Raw genomic sequence first — 15,966 nt, 5'->3', positions numbered from 1 at the left:
TCTGTTCATAATGTAAAATTCATTCTTGTGGTGTGAGCGAAAGAGGGATGGGTAGGGATCGCCCAACACACTGTTCCAGCTCAGCGAGACGGCTGCTGTCTCAAATTTATTCTAGTATTTTCAACACTAAGCTGTGTCACCCTTCTACCGCTCTCCTTTCTCTCCAAGCTCCCGGGGTCCCGCTCAAGCCATACATTTTTTTTTCTTTCCTATACCTTTCAGAGTTTGTTTAGATCGGACCCTTTGCAAATCTTCTCTTTAGTTTTTGATTTGTGGCTTTGACCAGCAGCTCACGCTCTCTGTGCTCCTCATGTTATAGCATCAGTGGCTTGTCTAATTAGCAGGTATTAGGAAGATCATAAAAGATACTGTAGGGAATGCTTCATTTGTCTTGTTTAGGAGAAGGGAGAGGTCAGCTATAGTGTAGTGTTCTGTGCACACCATGGATAATAATGATCAGGCAGCCATATGATCATTATTATCCATGGTTTGCACAGAACAGAACACTACACTATAGCTGACCTCTCCCTACTCCTAAACAAGACAAATGAAGCACTCCCTACAGTATCTTTTATTACAATCTAAAAATAAATGGTAAAAATAAATGATAATTACATGGAAACAGAAGGTTTTTAGGGTCCCTTTAAAAAGACAATTTACACCACACGCACACAATCTTATTGGTAAAGGAGCACAAATACCCACAGCACACATTCTTAAAAGAACAGCTGATACCATACACAGTCTGAGAGGCAAACACAAGTCTGTGTATCCTTCAGACTAGTACCAGGCTCCTCTCCCCTGGACTCCTCCTCAGGTATTAAAGGGACATAAAACTCAAACATTTTCTTTCATTATTCAGATAGAGCATGCAATTTGAAACTTTCTAATTTACTTCTATTATCTAAACTGTTTTGTTCTCTTGAATTCTTTTATTGACAGGGATACCTAGGTAGACTCAGGAGAGGCTGATTGTTGGCTGCACATATATGTCTCATGTTATTGGTTTTCCAATGCTCCTAGTAATGCATTGCTGCTGCTTCAACAAAGGATACCAAGAGAATGAAGCAAATTAAATAATAGAGTAAACTGGACAGATGTCTAAAATTGAATCATGAAAGAAAGATTTCAACATCCATGTCCCTTTTAACCTGGAGGTGGCAACCCTACTGGGACAGAATGAACAACTGGGTGGGACACTGGGACAGCGCCTCCAAACCGGGACAATCCCAGTAAAAGTGGTACTTCTGGTAAGCCTATATATAGCAAACACTAGCTGATGCCGGTTTCAAAGATATTCTTGAGAAAAAAAATAAAGATAATAGCTGCAAACTTTATAGCAGCAGTAGTTTTTTAGTTATGCTGTGAGTGCGATGTCTACATTCCTGTGCGCTCACAACAATAAGCACAGACTTCCGGTTTTGTCCATTCACAGCCATGTCTGCACGGATTCGGCATGGAGCGCTCAGAAAGCACAAGTAAATGTAAAAAAACACTAATTGGAACACCTATAATAAAAAAAAAGGGATTTGCATTTTAAAAACTAAAAAAACTTTATGAATAAAAAAACACAAAATCCTAAGGGCAAGTGTTTAAAGTCCCTTTAAAGGCTGAGTGAGTTGTGTGCATGAGTGTACGTGTCTGACCCTTTAAGGCTGAGTGCATTGCTTTGAGAGAGTGCAAGGTTGTGTGTGTGCACATACGGTGATCTGTCCCTTTTTAAAGGTTGTGTGCATTGTGTGTATGCCTACCCCTTTAAGACTGAGTGTTCCTTTGATGGTTGTGCGCCTGTACTATTAAGATTGCATGTGTGTGGCCCCTTTAAGTCTGTGTTGTGTCTGCCGGTTCCTTTAAAGGCTGTGTGTGTTGTGTGTCTGCACCTATCCCTTTAAGACTGATTGTTGCTTGGGTGCACCTTTACCATTAAGATTGCATGCATGTGGTTTGTTATCCCTTTAAGTCTGTGTGTGTTGTGCCTGTCCCTTTAAAGGCTGTATGCATTATTTGTGTATGCCTTAGGGTTGCCACCTCAGCCATGTTTTCCTGGACACTTATGAGTTACACATGCTGCAGGGTGTGCAGGGAGGAACATGTATTGTGTTTATAGACAGCACTATTCATATTCCTCTCTGCACACCCTGCAGCATGTGTAACTTATAAGTGTTCTGTATTTTAAGGAACGGGTGGCAACCCTAGTATGCCTACCCCTTTAAGACTGAGTGTTCTTTGGGTGGTTGTGCGCCTATAGCATTAAGATTGCATGCGTGTGGTGTGTTGCCCCTTTAAGTCTGTGTGTGTTGTGTATGTGTGTCTGTCCCTTTAAAGGCTGTGCGCATTGTGTGTGTGCCTGTCCCTTTAAGACTGAGTGTTCCTTGGGTGCTTGTGCGTCTGTACCATTAAAATTGCGTGCGTGTGGTTTGTTGTCCCTTTAAGTCTGTGTGCGTTGTGTGTGCTTGTCCCTTTAAAAGCTGTGTGTATGCATACCCCTTTAAGACCGAGTGTTTCTTGCGTGGTTATGTGCCTGTACTATTTAGATTGCATACGTGTCGTGTGCTGTCCCTTTAAGTCTGTGTGCATTGTGTGTGTGCTTGTCCCTTTAAAAGCTGTGTGCATTGTGTGTCTGTGCCTATCCCTTTAAGACTAAGTGTTCCGTGGGTGCTTGTACACCTGTACCATTAAGATTGCATATGTGTGGTGTGTTGCCTCTTTAAGTATGTGTACGTTGTGTGTGTGCATGTTCCTTTTAAATGCTGTGTGCATTATGTGTGTCTGCGCCTATCCCTTTAAGACTGAGTGTTCCTTGGGTGCTTGTGCACCTGTGCCATTAAGATTGCATGTGTGGTGTGTTGCCCCTTTAAGTCTGTGTGCATTGTGTGAGTGCCTGTCCCTTTAAAGGCTGTGTGCAAAATGTGTGTGCGCCTATCCTTTTAAGACTAAGTGTTTCTTGTGTGCCTGTACCATAATTGCATGCATGTGGTGGACTGTCCCCTTAAAGGTACATGACACTCACAATTTTTCTTTCATGATAAAGAAAGAGCATGCAATTTTAAACAACTTTCCAATTTACTTCCATTATCTTATATTCTTCATTCTTTTGATATATTTTGTTCAAAAGAATATCTAAATAGGCTCAGTAGCTGCTGATTTCCTCACCCATGTGCATTGATATTTATTCAACAAAGGATATCTGAAGAATGAAGCAAATTAAATAGAAATAAATTGGAATGTTGTTTAAAATTGTATTCTCTATCTGAAACATGTTAGAAAAAAATGTTTCATGTCCTTTTAAGTCTGTGTGCCAGTGCCTGCCCCTTTAAGACTTAGAGTGTGTTCACATACTGTGATCTGTCCCTTTAAGACTGTGTGTGACATGAGTTGTCTATTTAAAGGCTGTGTGTGCATGTCCCTTTAAGACTGTTCCCTTTTGCTTTTGGAGATATAACCAGTCCTGCATTATTGTTGGTCACCCCATACCAATTTTTAAAGTTAAATATTGCTGTATACATTATACAAATACAAATGAACTGTTTAGTCAGAAATTCACTTTTCATCATGTAGTGTTACATACAAATAAAGCATGTTTAAAAAAAAACAAAAAAAAAACAAGAAAAAAAAAACAAACCTTTATTCTGATTGGTTGCTGTATGCCACATGATCATAAAGCCATGAGGTTGCTTCTGGAAGGCTGAAATTGCGCCAAAAAAATTGTGACGTGTTCGTGCTGTTTAGCAGCAGGTGAGATTTGCATTGCTTTGTTGTGTTAAATATGTGATTTGTATCTTATATTATTTGAATCTTATATTGAGCAGTGCTATTTATATCATGTGTTTGCCTGCAGATGAGGGTGTATATGAGACAATAATTATTGTCTGCTTATTATGCTTTTAATGTGACCTAGTAAACTGTTTAGCTGCAATGCAGAAACCTATAAATGCACTATCTTCATTACTGTGCTTTCTACATTAATACTGTAAGCATTTTGCTGTTAAACTTTTACAAAAGATTTCTTGATGTTTATAAACGTTTAGTTTTGTAGCATTGATTTGATCTATAGCTCAGATTACAAATAAGAGACAGAACTCTTGATTTCAGTGGATAAAAAGTTCCTAAGTAAATGAGTGTAAAAAACAAACTGCTTTGTACTGACTGAATGGGATGTGTAGCTTGTTTGTGTGTAAGAACATAATTAGGCTAGGAAGGAACAGAAACTTTTGCAAAGGCAGATTATTATTTTTTTAGTGTAAGAGATCAGTCTGTAAATGTCTCTAGAAGTATCCAATAGAAATAGCCAACATTTTAAATAAATGAGTGTATTACTTGCACAAGGAAGGTTTTTTTATTTTTTTTAAAAAAAGGAAAAACTTGCCTGCTAGTATATTACTCTTTATATTTATTCAGTGGGCTTTGTGTTGTTTGAGCCTGTTTTGTATACAGTATTGTGAAAATGCTTCTATTTAAATGCATTTATGCACATTTCTGTTTTTACCTTTCTATTTAAAGGGACAGTATACAGTAAAATTGTTTTTTGCTTAATGTATTTCCAATGACTTGTTATACCAGCTGCAGAGTATATAAAGTGTATGGGGAATTGCATTTTCAGGTTTATTTATAAGATATTAAATTTCTGGTTTTAAACTTGGTTGACCTTGCAGGTACAATTTATCTCATTATATTACCAGTTTGTGTACACACATTTGCTTCCTTATCTTGTCTCTGTTTGTAAACCAAACCCCAATACTTACAATGGAAAAGGTATTTTATTTAGTTCTCTTCTACCCACCAGGAGTGTCATTTCTTCTGCTGGCTGTGTTTACTTAGTTTGTCAATTACTTGGACTTAAAGGGACAGTCTAGTCAGACTTAAACTTTCATGATTCAGATAGTGCATGCAATTTTAAACAACTTTCCAATTTGCTTTGTTCTTTTTGTATTCTTAGTGTAAAGCTAACCTAGGTAGGCTCATAAGCCCTTGGAGGCCGCCTTTTATTTGACAGTTTTTACTGCTAGTGGGCTTTAGTTCATGTGTTTCATATAAATAACATTGTGCACATGGCCGTGGATTTATTTAAGAGTAAGCACATTTATTGCCTGACATGCAAGTCTGTCAAAAGGTCTGAGATAAGGAGGCAGTCTTCAGAAGCATTGATACAAGTTAATCAGAGGTAAAAAGTATATTTCTATAACGGCGTTGGTTATGCAAAACTTGGGAATAGATAATAAAGGGATTATGATGTAAAATATATTTTACTAACACATTACAAGTTAATTGCTTTTATTTTGATTAAGCAACTACAAGTATATGAAATCATTAAAGGGACAGTATACACCAATTTTCATTTAAAGGGACACTGAACCCAAATGTTCTTTCGTGATTCAGATAGAACATGCAACTTGAAATGTAAGTTTAAATGCCGGCCCATTTTTGGTGAACAACCTGGATTGTCCTTGCTGATTGGTGGATAAATTCATCCACCAATAAAGTGCTATCCAGAGTTCTGAACGAAAAAAAAAAGCTTAGGTGCCTTTTTCAAATAAAGATAGCAAGAGAACGAAGAAAAATTAATAGGAGTAAATTAGAAAGTTGCTTAAAATTGCATGCTCTATCTGAATCGCGAAAGAAAAAATTTGGGTTCAGTGTCCCTTTAACTGCATTTAATAGAAACTACTATAAAGAATAAGATACACAGATACTGATCTAAAAATCCAGTATAAAACCTTTTACAAACGTACTTGGGAGCTCCCAGTTTAGCACTGTTGATGAGGTAGTCTGGGGCACTTGCTGTAAGGGGCTTGGTAAACAAAACAGACACTTTTCTTCATTTAAAACATAGCTGTTATAGTTCTGCTGGTCTCATAATAGAAAATGAACACCCACTGCATGCAGATCTGCTCAAATTGAGCTGCAGACACGGAGGACGCTTTGTGGTTGCCTTGGAGATGTCAGCTTGCAGAGAAGGCTGATTGGTTGCCGGTGCACCAGCATTCTCAAACACTGCTCAGTTTCTGTGTGCGGATGAATAAGCCAGGCAGTCTGCATGAGCAGGTGTACACAGGGGTCGTATGACTGCCCTGGGAAGCTCATAAATTTGAAATGCACAAACAATATTAATGGATTTTAATTATAAAAATGTAAATGTCAAGTAAATTTTTTTTTTTAAATGGTTTTTGTTCCCAAAATGACTGTCCTTTTAAGTCCAAAAACTTTCAGTATAGTTTGGGATACCACAGGCTAAATCAGCTATTTCAAATGCCAAAATAAGGGTAAACTAGCTACTTGTAAACAATGCAATGCACTCCAGCAGTGTGTGTGTGTGTGTATTAGGGTTGCACCAATACCATTTTTTTGAGACCGAGTAAAAGTACCAATACTTTTTTTCAAATACTCACCGATACCAATTACCGATACTTTTTTATGTCGTGACAGTTTACCTAGCACATTACAGAGTAAAGATTTAAGATCACTTCTTTATAATTATTATATATCTCAAAAGACATTTTGAAATAATAAAACAGTTTTATGTGCTTGTGGTCACAAAGTTTACAGAACATGTTTATAAATATTACAATACCATGTAAAAAACAATAAATAACAGCTGCAGCAGCTAGGGCTGGAAAGCTACAATTTAAAGGGGGGATTACTGGATGCAATTGGGTTGTAGGGTGCCTATATAACTCATCAATCTAACATTTGTACTTAATACAAAGTAATATAATTTAATTCTGAAAATAATATTGAGGAAGGAGTATCCCAGTAATCCTCTTTGAGAAAAATGGGTCATTTGCATTCTACTGACTCAACAGAAAATAGGGCCGGTCTTCATATTTTTCCAGGGCTGCTTTTTATTCCCAGTCCAGTCCTGGCTAAGGTTGTTCCTCAGAGTACAATATGTTTTGAGCACAATTGTGCAAGACGAGAACTAGTAGTATAACAGGCAATCTAGCAATTTTTTCAAAAGTTAGTGGAAAATTCTTAAGGAACAGAAGCATCTCTGCATGTTCAGCTATAAGTCTGTTTTTGCTAACAGCAAGGACGTTTGACGCTAAGCTGAACAGTCTTTCACTTTTCACACTACTGCTATTTTTGGGCCATTAAATCTGTTTATTAACTGCCCAGTACTTCAGGGGTTTGTCTGAATGACTGCTCTGATGTACAATAATACAAATAACAGCAATTTGTATTGGCAGAACAATTTTTAGTTAAGTCTCCACTCCAGCTTAAAATGAAATGGGAACATGCAGTTTGAAAATGCCACAAGATGGCATATGGGTTGGAATTGGAGGTACCGGTTTAAGTATCGGTGCATTTGTACAAGTACTCAAAAAAAAAAAAAATATATATATATATATATATATATATATATATATATATATATATATATATATATATATATATATATATATATATATATATATATATATATATATATATATATATATATATATATATATATTCTCTCTCACAGGCTAAATAATGGTTTCTCAAATTATTATAATAAATCCCTTAGTATACTGTTGCCATAGCCTGACTACCTCTGCTCGGTTACTTCTCTGGAATCTATAATATAAATGTATTAAGTCTATTTTGTCTCTTCTAGCTGGCTTGTTCGGAATATCTGTCCAGCTCAAAAATGGCTCCAGCGGTTAGAAACAGGTGTTGGATGGCAGAATGGTTTTATGGAAACTTCAAGCATATCACAGCTTAATTTTCTTCCACAAGGCTGTGAGACCAGGTTGCAGGTAAGTACAGGTTATTAATATGTAGGTGTCGCATGGTCACTGGCAGACGTTACAGTGAGCTCTCTGCACATGGTGGCAGCTGTAGTTACGGACACTAAGAGCAGTCCGCGGCTGCTCCTGGTGCCCGTGACTACAGCTGTAAAGCTATGGTGGGGTGTAAACTGTTTCTGAAGCCTCTGGACATGTGACTAGTCTAAAATTAATTTCTGCCCCTAGGATTATATTTTATTTCCCCCTATTTTCAAAGACTGCTTAACAGCATAATTTACTTCTCTCCCGTAAAACCCAACATGGTCACTGGCAGACGTTACAGTGAGCTCTCTGCACATGGTGGCAGCTGTAGTTACGGACACTAAGAGCAGTCCGCACCTGCTCCTGGTGCCCGTGGCTACAGCTGTAAGGCTATGGTGGGGTGTAAACTGTTTCTGAAGCCTTTGGTCATGTATAGTCTAAAATAAATTACTGCCTTTAGCATGGCACCCCCCCCCCTTATTTTCAATGGCTGCTTAACAGCATAATTTTACTTTCTTCCCTCCTGATATTCCCAACATGGTCACTGGCAGATGTTACAGTGAGCTCTCTGCACATGGTGGCAGCTGTAGTTATGGACACTAAGAGCAGTCCGCACCTGCTCCTGGTGCCCGTGGCTACAGCTGTAAGGCTATGGTGGGGTGTAAACTGTTTCTGAAGCCTTTGGTCATGTATAGTCTAAAATAAATTACTGCCTTTAGCATGGCACCCCCCCCCCCCCCCTTATTTTCAATGGCTGCTTAACAGCATAATTTTACTTTCTTCCCTCCTGATATTCCCAACATGGTCACTGGCAGATGTTACAGTGAGCTCTCTGCACATGGTGGCAGCTGTAGTTACGGACACTAAGAGCAGTCCGCACCTGCTCCTGGTGCCCGTGGCTACAGCTGTAAGGCTATGGTGGGGTGTAAACTGTTTCTGAAGCCTTTGGGCATGTATAGTCTAAAATAAATTACTGCCTTTAGCATGGCATTCCCCCCCCCCCTTATTTTCAATGGCTGCTTAACAGCATAATTTTACTTTCTTCCTTCCTGATAGTCCCAACATGGTCACTGGCAGATGTTACAGTGAGCTCTCTGCACATGGTGGCAGCTGTTTTTTTGGACATATGGAGCAGTGCGTGCCTGTGCCCATGGATACAGCTGTAAAGCTATGGTGGATTGTAAATTGTCTCTTGACGCCTATGAGCATGATATTTTAAAATTAAAATAATTTACCTCTAATATAGCATTTTGAATTTTCCCTTTTTTCCCCTATTTTTCAAAGTAAAGTTTCTGACTTTATAGTCTATATTAAATAAAAAATAGCCTAATGCATTTCTCCTATTAAAGTACATGACCACTATATCTCTCCTTTTCAAAGTACTCTAAGGACCCTTGTCTTGTTTTCCTACATGACTGCTTCATACATGCTATATCCAAGTAACTCCTCTTTGGCAAAGATCTCTCTTCTCCATATGTTCATTAGCGGTACGTACAGTAACGGTCTTCATAGCAGCTGTGTCTTTGGGAAGTGGAAGCGGAGGGCCCCTGCTGAAGCTACCCAAGGCTAGTTATATACTGTGGTACATTACACGTTTGTCTCCTCAGCCTTAGGTCATGCTCCCCATCATATGTCCCATGCAAGCCCAGCCTAGAAAATGCACAACTAACATTCATAGTAAACTCTTGTTGTATTTAATATTGCTCTGTCACTGCCTATAATTACCAAATCTTTACTAACCCAATTCCTGATCCTTTTATACCTTTCCACAGACACCTCTGGGTTTATCTTACTCTTCTTTCCCTTCTTATGCTCTTTATTTTATAATTTTTGCATTTATGAAATGATGATATGGAGTGACTGTTAGGTGGTAGTTTTGAAGCATTTGGTCAAATAGCTAACCACTTAAACCCGCTAAATATGCTGTATAGCCCAGAATATAGACCTTAAGACTTTATGTTCATATCTAAGGTTCATTCTAAGTGTTTTATCTCTGCATTTTCTACTTGAGTATTAACTATAGGCAATGCAAATTTACCACAATGTCCTGTTTCTTACGTTAAAGGGATATTCCAGCAAAAATTGTAAACCACATGGGTGCATTTCGGTATTGAACAGAAGCAATTTTGTAATATAAATGCATTATCAAAAATGCTTCTAATAAAAGCTATAGCTGTTTCCAAAGTGTATTTAAGTATGCACCGTGCACCAGCATTTTAAACACAGCACTTGCTTAGAGAGCCTAAGGTGCTGGTACCATCTGGTAATTACTCAATTTGTTCATTGCTGACATGATACAAGCCCCAGTGATGATCTGAGCAGCTGCATTATTTAAAATGTGGGTATAGTGACAATATCTAGCAATGCTTCACATGCACGTGCAGAGAAAAATGTTAACACTAAAATAGTGATAACTTTTACTAGAAACATTTTTGCTAATAAATGTATATTGTAAATATGTTTCTAATCAAAGATGTAATTCATCTATGTGCATTTAGATTTTGACTGGAATGTCCCTTTAGATAGTATGTATTTTTTTTTTCCCCGTATCTGTAGGTGATGCTAAAGTACAGATCTACAGCACCAGTTGACATACAGCCAACACTTACAGTGTCTACTTCATTGTCAAAAGAAATGTCTCTGCCTCATTTGTTAAACCAGGTAAGAGTTAAATTGTTGTAAAATACATTAAATTCATTGTATTAGAGCTGTTTCCTGTATAACAGTAGATCATTTTTGTTGCAGACATATAGTATAATTGGTGATAATAGTCAAACCATTACATGCTCTAATTTGTTATTAGCAAATGGAATTTTAAGACTAGCGACCCTGCATTATTGTGTGTTTTAACCCGCAAAGGGGTAAACACAGAGTATAAGTACTGCTTCGGACGAGCAAAGCAGTGCTGGTCCCAATTGGTGGCGCTAGTTAAACATCTGAGTTGTGTTACTGATTGTATCTGCTTGGGACTAAACACATAGCATTAGACAATGTCCTGCTCAAGACCCACAGAGCACTGCTAGTCCCAAGCAGAAAGTGCTGCTGATTGGGACCAGCACTGCTCTGGGGGTCCCAAGCAGTATTTCTACTGTGTGTGTGTGTTAACCCACACAGTGGGTCAGGATCACTAGTCTTACAATTACATATTCTAACTAATGTAATTTTACCACTATAATGACCCTGTAATGTTGTCCACTTGTCCTTGCAGTGTCTTTTTGAGGCATGACTGTACTTTTTATCCTTAAAGGAATAGGGAAAGAATTTGATAGTCCTAGTGTATATCTATCTTGTCTCTTAAAGGGGCATTAAATAGTATGTTGTGGGGCAATATAGCTTTTTTTTTTTTTCCCAGAGATAAAACAGTGTTTTAGCTTCTTAAGCAAGATTGACAAGCATAGGCAACTATTTATTAAAGGGACAGTCTACGATAGAATTATTGTTTTAAAAGACAGATAATCCCTTTATTACCCCCCCCCCCCCCCCCCCCCAGTTTTGCACAGCCAGCAGTTATATTAATAATAATAATTTTTTCTTTTTTACCTCTGATTACTTTGTATCTAAGAACCTTCTGAAAGAGCCCCCCTGATCACATGAATGTGACTATATCAAATCTATTGAGTTGCATTTAGTATTGTGCTGTGCTAACTCTTAAATAACTCCCTGTGCCTGAACACCGTATTCTCTATATGGCCCACAGTCTCTTGTTAAAAGCAATTTAAAAAATGTGGTAAGAGGCAGCCCTCAAGGAGTTAGAAATTAGCATATGACCCTACCTAGGTTTAGTTTCAACCAAGAATAAGAAGAAAACAAAGCAAATTTGATAATAAAAGTAAATTGGAAAGTTGAATAAAATTACAAGTCCTATCTGAATAATAAAAGTTTAATTTTGACTAGACTGTCCCTTTTTAATGTAAATGTTTACTTGCTTGCACATGGGATCATAACAGCCAGTGGTAAAAAAATGAAACTTAAAGGAACAGTCTAGTCTAAAAAACTTTCATGATTTAGATAGGGCATGTAATTTTAAACAATTTACTTTTATCACCAATTTTTCTTTGTTCTCTTGGTATTCTTAGTTGAAAGCTTAACTTAGGAGGTTTATATGCTAATTTCTTAGACTTTGATGGCCGCCTCTTAATGCATTTTAACAGGTTTTTCACCACTAGAGGGTGTTGGTTAATGTTTTTCGTATAGATAATACTGTGCACGTGAAGTTACCTGGGAGCCATCACTGATTGGCTAAACTGCAAGTCTGTCAAAAGAACAAATAAAGGGGCAGTCTGCAGAGGCTTAGATACAAGATAATCACAGAGGTAAAATATATATAAATATAACTGTTGGTTATGCAAAACTAGGGAATGGGTAAACAACGGATTATCTATCTTTTAAAACTAACAATTCTGGTGTAGACTGTCCCTTTAAAGGGACAGTACACTGTAAAATAGTTTTTATATTAATTTATTTTCAATGACTTGTTTATACCAGCTACAGTAGATAACATGTGAGAAATTGCATTTTCAGGTTTATTTGTGTATATGAAGTAGCTGGTTTTGTGCTTTTAAACCATATTACAATGGGTTCAGTTAATATCAGATCTCATTATGTTATCACGATGTGTACACACACTTGCTTCCTTATCTTATATTTCTCTGGAAAACTAAAGCTCAATACATAGAGGGAACAATGGAAATTAATAATTTTATTACTTTACTATCCTGCACCCCACTGTGAGTGTAATTTCTTCTGATGGCTGTTTACTTACTTTTCAGCTATTGCATAAACTATCAAAACTTTCAGTATAGGTTGGGAAACCACAAGCTAAATAAGCTATTTCAAATGCCAAAATAGGGGTAAAGGAGTTAATTGGAAACAATTAAATGCACTCCAGCAGGTAAAAGGGATCATTGAGAACAATTTAAATTGGAGAACATTTTTAGGTGAACTGTCCTTTTTAAAATATCACTATCTAATCCATTTAAACAAGTTTCCTATTTTATTTCTGTTATCAATTTTGCTTAGTATCCTTTTGTTAAAGGGACAGTCTACACCAGAATTGTCATTGTTTAAAAAGATAGATAATCCCTTTATTACCCATTCCCCAGTTTTGCATAACCAACACTGTTATATTAAATATACTTTTTACCTCTGATTACCTTGTATCTAAGCTTCTGCAGACTGCCCTCTTATTTCAGTTCTTTCGACAGACTTTGTATTTTACGTGCACACTCCTGGGCTCCTTTCAGCCGACTTGGCTTTTTTTCTTCAACAAAGGATACCAAAAAGAATAAAGCAAATTTTGGTAATATAAATTGGAAAGTTGTTAAAAATTATATACTGTAGCTGAATCGTGAATGTTTAATTTATAAGTCAAGCATCCTAGAGTTATATTTTAAAACCATGTTTAAATATTACTGTATTTTCTTATGTGTTGTAATTTAATTTTGTTTGTGTCCCTATGTCACTTTTGTTATGTTAACATATATTATATATATTAGAATACCATGCTAACTACCTAACCACATGGTTCTGTATTATCCCCTACTTTTTAATGGAATAAAGTGAACTATATTTTATTATTACCATCTGGCTTAGTTGGACCTTTCTTTCTATTTATTACATATATATTATATATACACCATTGGGAAACAGATGTGAAAGATAGAAAATACTTTCTTTCCATGACCCTTTAGACAGATGGGGGGAGGAAGTGCTTTTATAATCTGTACATGAATGATCATATTTGTGTTTATCATGCAGTGCGAGAAGCACACTTCACTACACCCCCCCTTCTCTGTATTTGCCTTTTAGGGATAGCTAAAAAACAATTACTTTTTATAGCTACTTCTGTATTGCTGTGCAAGAACTGAAACTTTGTTTCCTCTCAACAGATCTAGCAATGTGAAGTGAGAGGCCATAATATACAGAGAGGTCTTCAACTGCGTCTGCTGACATCCAGGCTGCAAGTTGGTAAGGACAGAGACTGGGGCTACTGTTGCCTTTCCCATATATTAGATTCAATTTTGTATCAAAGTGCTTTATAAGTTACAAAAGAAGAAACCTAATGCTGCTGTTAAGCTAAGGTTTTATGATTTGATGTTTGATCATTTGCCATAACAAAGGCAGGAGGAGGTATACATTGTATTCTGTGTTTATAGGTAGTGGGGACAGTGCGGCCGACTGCTCTCACCACCTGTGATCATGGAAAGCTAGGCAGATTCCAATCTGTACCTCCAAATGCCTTTTTGGCATTTTTTTATTTCTTGGTCTATTGTGAATGTATATCTGTCTCCTGTGCATCTCCCATTAACATTTGTTTAAGGTTATCCGGTCAAGCTGCTGTTTGCTGCATGAAAAGGACACCTCTGCTGCTCAAGATCTGCTACGTCATTCTGCTAAACAAGATGAGACTTCGCTGGGCACCATTCAAGTATGACAAGGATTCAACCAGATTCATCCGTCCTCAGACGTGTTCAGAATGCTATGTTGCGCTATATATATATATATATATATATATATATATATATATATATATATATATATATATATATATATATATATATATATATATATATTGTTTGATTATTATTCTGTATAAAGTTATAATTTGTAGTATGGTAAATGAACACATTGAATTCTGTGTCTGCTGAAGTGTTCACGGATAGTGAGAGAGTGCGGACTGCTCTCACTGTCTGTGATCATGGGAAGCTAATCAGATTTCAGTCTGTTTGGTTATCTATTGTACAATATTTTTATAATTATGTATAATATGTTTGGCTTAAATATGGGAAAGGCAACTTTAACTCTGTACTTTTTGTACACTGGGTGCATTTAGAGCACCAGGTTGTCTAGTTTCTTACACTAATTCTGTTTTCTGTATATAGATTTTGTTTTATATACAGATGCTCAAGCACTGGACAAAATGTCTACATGAAACATTTCTCCGTTACATCAGCCCAGGTAAGCATGAGTGGTTGTGAAGATGTAGCATTTACAACTTTCAATGCTTGCATTTTTGTTTCCCTGCATCTAAAAGGGATATAAAAACCCAAATGTTTTTATTTCATGATTCAGATAGAGCATGCAACTTTCACATTTTCGTTGTTCTCTTAATCTTTATTTGAAAAAGCAGGAATGTAAGCTTAGGCCACCCATTTTTGGTTCAGAACCCTGGGTAGTGCTTGCTGATTTATTGGCTACATTTAGCCATCAATCGGCAAGCGCTACCCAGAACATTTGGGTTTCATATCCCTTTTATGTTCTGCTTACTTGGTTTAGGAAAATGGTTACCAGACTGAACACAGCAGGGGGGTTGTGGATTTTTTTTATTAAAATTGCTTAAGTCTCATTGTCATAGCAATGGCACTTAATGCTATGTCACTAAGGTTCCGGGTTTAAAAATTCACATGGCCCAGGTGGAAGGAATATCTATGTCTACCTCACTTCTAAATTCACTTCAATTTTCTCTTGGTATTTCTGGTCAAAAAAAGAATATGCACATATCCTACAGTAAAGGGAGCTAGCTGCTTATTGGTTCCTGCAGACATTTGTCTCTTGTAATTGGCTAACTAGATGTGTTCAGCTAGCTGCCAGTAGTGCAATGTTCTTTCAGCAAAGGATAACAAGAGAATGAAGCCCATTTGATAATAGAAGTAATAAGGAAAGCTGTTTTAAAATAGTTTATTTCCAAATCACAAAACTTAAGCATTTGGCATTTTTAAGGATTTCAACTTGTTTTGTCACCATCTCATAGGTTCATCAGTATATATAAAATGTGACTATTGTAACACATCTAGAACTCGCACACCCTCTATATAAACTGTACCTTGTTCAGTTACTTCATTTCCTATTGCCTCTATAGGTGAGAACTGGTTCTGGGATGCTGTAATGATCACTATCTCTTTGCTTCAGTCTGTCAGAATATTTGTGTACAACTTTATTTTCCTTCTCTTTATAATGTACCTCACACTTTATTTTACTTCTTTATAATGTACCTCACACTTTATTTTACTTCTCTTTATAATGTACCTCACACACTTTATTTTACTTCTTTATAATGTACCTCACGCTTTATTTTACTTCTTTATAATGTACCTCACGCTTTATTTTACTTCTCTTTATAATGTACCTCACACTTTATTTTACTTCTCTTTATAATGTACCTCACGCTTTCTTTTACTTCTCTTTATAATGTACCTCACGCTTTATTTTACTTCTCTTT

The 15,966-nt window shown here is 36.8% G+C and overlaps 1 long non-coding RNA gene across 3 annotated transcripts in view; it reads left to right on the top strand.

Annotated features, from left to right (window-relative positions):
- Positions 1–3,652: 3,652 nt before the first annotated feature.
- LOC128640425 (uncharacterized) overlaps positions 3,653–15,966 on the top strand; it is a 28,579-nt gene continuing 16,265 nt past the window's right edge. The window contains exons 1-6 of one of the 3 annotated variants that reach the window (XR_008399347.1): positions 3,653–3,735; positions 7,595–7,736; positions 10,305–10,409; positions 12,953–13,047; positions 13,637–13,715; positions 14,630–14,705. This is a non-coding gene — a long non-coding RNA (uncharacterized LOC128640425). Of the gene's footprint in view, positions 3,736–7,594; positions 7,737–10,304; positions 10,410–12,940; positions 13,048–13,636; positions 13,716–14,629; positions 14,706–15,966 lie in introns of all 3 variants that reach the window. The other 2 variants (XR_008399346.1, XR_008399345.1) reach the window with 2 other exon arrangements.

Source organism: Bombina bombina, chromosome 1, assembly GCF_027579735.1.
Source record: "Bombina bombina isolate aBomBom1 chromosome 1, aBomBom1.pri, whole genome shotgun sequence".
NCBI classification, from domain to species: Eukaryota; Metazoa; Chordata; class Amphibia; order Anura; family Bombinatoridae; genus Bombina; species Bombina bombina.
This window is presented reverse-complemented; position numbering and strand designations above follow the sequence as displayed.